Source organism: Elephantulus edwardii, unplaced genomic scaffold, assembly GCF_000299155.1.
Source record: "Elephantulus edwardii isolate Elephantulus edwardi_28Jun2011 unplaced genomic scaffold, EleEdw1.0 scaffold00095, whole genome shotgun sequence".
NCBI classification, from domain to species: Eukaryota; Metazoa; Chordata; class Mammalia; order Macroscelidea; family Macroscelididae; genus Elephantulus; species Elephantulus edwardii.
The window spans coordinates 2,731,991-2,736,293 of record NW_006399845.1 but is presented as its reverse complement, the minus strand read 5'-3'; the positions used below and the strand labels follow the sequence as shown (position 1 = coordinate 2,736,293).

The 4,303-nt window shown below is 39.5% G+C and overlaps 1 pseudogene; it reads right to left on the bottom strand.

The window, feature by feature from the left end:
* Positions 1-3,506: 3,506 nt before the first annotated feature.
* On the bottom strand, positions 3,507-4,007 carry LOC102849365 (annotated as a pseudogene).
* Between the last annotated feature and the right edge of the window lie 296 nt (positions 4,008-4,303).

Genomic DNA, 4,303 nt, shown 5'->3' with positions numbered 1-4,303 from the left:
AAATTAATTTTAATCATGTTTACAGAGATTTTGTATTTCCATACGTTCATTGTTGTAATTTTCTCCCTGCCCACCCCTCCCCCAGTTCACTCTTCTCTGTGAAAAGTAAAAGAAAAATTATTTCATTGATATAGAATTTCACCCTCCCGCCCCAAGCATACTCCACTCTGCAGCCTTAATTCTGGACTCTTCTCATAACCATAATACCCAATCATATATCACTTTTAAACAGTTCTCTCTCTCATCTATTTCAATGCAGTATAGACAATTTATCCAATTTTTCTCAGTCTCACTCCTACCCTGATGTCAGTCCTATTTTACAACAGTGGCACAATGCAGTACCCATCCTTTTGTGACAGATATTTCACTCAGCATAATGTCCTCCAAGGTCACTCATTTTGAATGCTATTGTATGAATTCCTTGTTTTTCAAATTCCATTGTGTGGCTATACCAGAGTTTTTCTATCATTTGTTGATGGGCACTTAGGTTGTTTACAACTCTTTGCTGTTGTGAACAAAGCCGCAATAAACATGGGTGTGCATATATCTGCTTGGATGGTGGTTATAATTTCTTTAGTGTGTATTCCCAGTAGTGGAATTGCTGGCTCAAATGCTATTTCTATCTGCAACTTTTTGAGAGAGAGCCATACAGCCTTCCATATTGTTTGCACCATTTTACACTCCCACCAACAGTGAATAAGGGTTCCATTTTCTCTGCAACCTCACCAGCATTTGTTGTTTGCTGCTCTGTTAAATCTTGATATTCTTACTGTAGTGAGATGATACCTCATAGTTGTTTTTATTTGCATCTCTCTTAGAGCTAGGGATTTTGAACATTTCTTCATGTATTTGTTTACCATCTAGAGGTCTTCTTTGGTGAGTGTCTGTCTATTTTGAAGAGAAGAAACCTCCAATTTTCCCCTACAGAGAAGTGAATTTGAACTGCTAGAGACACTCAGATCAGGGCTACCAGTACAACTTGGTTCATAATTAATTACCTATTATAGTTATCCTACAGAACCTATAGCATGATTAGATTGTAAATCATAGTTGAAAGTACCTAACAACTTCTCTTTACAGAATAAACATTTAATTTTTAATTTGATAATAAACATTATAAAATTGATAAATGAATAAATAGAAGTTCACATATAACATATTTCAAATGGAAAATTAAAACTAGAAATAAAACTTTAAATAATTAGTACCTTTTATTTAGAACACAAGCAAAATCTTGCAGATGATTATTCAAAAATGACTGGAACAGTACATCAACAGAGAACTAACAGAAACATAAGCTGGAATTTAAAAAGGCCACTGCACTAGAAAACATTATTGCCATTGTCAGATGGATCTTAGTGGAAAGCAAAGATTATTAGAGGAATGTCTACCTGTGTTTCATTGACTTTGCAAAGGTATTTGACTATGTGGGCCACCACAAATTGTGGCTAATCTTGAGAAGAATGAGAATATGAGAACACATAATTGTGTTCATGTGAAACCTATATTTAACCAGGAAACAGTTCTCAGAACAGAGCAAGGAAACATAGCTCAAAATTAGGAAAGCAGTGTATCAGGAATGCACCCTGTCATCATACCTTTCAGTCTGTATGCAGAACGGATCATTCAGAAGGCTGAAGTTTATGAGAAAGTGTGACATGAGATTTGGAAGATTTATCAACAACTTGCAGCATGCAGATGATACACCTAGTTTGTTGAAACTGAGGAGGACCTGAAGTGTTTGCTGCAGAAGATCAAAGACGGTAGTCTCCAATATAGATTGAAGTTCAACATCAAGAAGACAAAGATTCTTTTCACTGGGTCAATTGGCAGCACTATGATAAGTAGAAAAGACCTTGAGGTTTGTTAACAATTACAGATTACTTGGTTCCACAATCAACTTTCTTGGCGCCAGCAGTCAGAAAATCAAAAGACAAATTGCACTGGGGTAATCAATCTATTGTCAGAGACCTCTCCAAAGTGCTAGGGAGTAATGATGTTATTATAGGGACTAAGTTGTACATGATACAGGCCATGGTCTTCACAATTACTTGCTATGCATCGGAAAGCTGGACTAATGACCAATAATGATAGAAGAAGAGTCAATGACTTTGAATTCTGGTGCTGGAGAAGAATATTGAATATACAATGGACTGCCAAGAGAACAAACAGGTTTGTCTCGGACAGAGTAAAACCAAGCTGTTTGAAGCTCTGCCTCACATACTCTTGGCACATGACCAGGAGGGACCAGACCTTGGAGAAGAATATCATGCTTGGAAGGGTGGAAGGACAGCCCAGGCAAGAAAGACTCTCAATGAAATGGGTTGACAGTAACTGAGATAATGGGAGTAGGTGTGTTGCAGTCAGTGAGACTGGCTCAGGACAGGGCAAGGTTCAAAGCTATGGTACATAGTAGGGTCACTATGAGAAGCAGGTGACCCACTAGCACATAACAACAACAGAGCACTAAACAATAACATAGTTCATCAATATATCCTTATGTAGTAAAAGTTCAAAAGTATGCATATTAGTGCTTCATGTCATCCTCAGAAAATGGTTTACTTAGAGAGGGGAGAGGTATGAAAAGAGTTTATTTTAATTGCAACTCTTTATTATTAAAAATAATAGAATTGAGAAAAAAATGCTAAGAGTAGTGAAAGTTCTATCCTACAAGAGAATATGGTGGTGTTGTTTTTAAGTGCCATCAAGTCATAGACGACTAATAGCGACCCTAGGAACAAACGACCTGAACACTTGTATAAATTTCATCATTTCTCCATGTTCATAGAGTTTCCACAGGCAAGCATTAAAACCAAATCTGTTGACATCAAGTCACTCCCAACTTACCACAACCCTCCATTGAGTTTCTGAGGCTATAAATCTTTACTAAAAGAGATTGCTCACCTTTCTTCCATGGAGCAGCTGTTGATTTGAACCATTGATCTTTTAATTAGCAGCCCAATATGTAATGCACTATGAATCTCCTTACTGATTACATTTTACTGGACACATGAATTTCTGCAGTATTAATTTCCTTATTTTTGCTATGCAATTGAGATTATTTATTAGTAAATATTTACTTTTTTTATTAGTGAACATTTTTATTATTGATTTTGTTTGTTTGTTTTAAATGGAAGATTCCTGGGTGGCCCTGACTCAAGTGGGCATGACCAGGGGACAAGGGGATGGGAACCAGCCAGCATGGGGAGGGATCATCTCCACAACGTTTCATTTATACACAGAACTAAACAGACAAGCACAGAGTCACTATTGCGGTTAGAAATTGGCAGCCTGAAAATGGAAAAGAACAGGTAGGGAGTGGAGGTGTCATTAAAAAAAATGAAGGTACCCCTTAAACTGGGGTGCCTAGGGGAACTTGGTCTGTTTTAACCCAATAGGAATCAGAAGATCAAAAGCAATTTGGGATGGCCAGAACCGTGAGGGGCGGAGGGTCCAGGGGGCAGGTCTGAGGCTGCCAGATGCTCCAGGCAGGGGGCTGAAGGGGTTCACAAGGGCTTGCTCTCCAGAGAGATGACAGCACTGCCCCTCATTTTCTCTGCCAGGGTGCAGCAGTCCTTGACCTCCTCATAGCAGTTTGCTTGTAATTCATGCTTGATTCCTGTCAGCTTCTTCTTGATGGCATCCTTGGAGCTAGCATAGATCATTTTGCTTTTAAGGGGTGCACACTCAGGGGTCCAAAAGATAAACGCCAGGTCCTCCTTCTTGCTCTCCTTGATCTCATAGGTTGCAACATACAGGGCGTAGCCGCGGTCTTTGTCCGGGAGCATCTTGGCAAAGGTGGCACAGGGGTCGTCCACAGTCTGGCCGACATCCCCAGCCAGAATCTCCTTGCCGTCCTCCAGGATGATGTTCTTCTTGTCTTCGCTCAGGCAGAAGAGCACCGCCTTCTTGCGCTTCTTCACCTCCTCTGGTGTCGATGATTTGCGCACCATCATGTCATTGAACACTTTGATGACACCATCAGAGACAGCCACACCGGAGGGCATTTTTTCGGAAGCAAAAGGGATATGGCAAAAGGAGCGAGAGAAGACAAGAGCCGCTGCAGCTGCTGCCTGGATCTGACTGAACGAGGCCTCTAAATATTTAATTTTAAAAAAATTTAAAGGCAGGAATTCCCCTTTGGAAATCTGGTATATTTTAGTTGTCCAATGTGGCAACCACTAGCCACATGAATAATTGGAATGTGTTACAGTTTACATTAAGGGTTATAATATTGGATAGCAACTCCAGGTTATTCACTCTTTAAGAATACACATTTTGTCCATCTTTACTATTACTAATG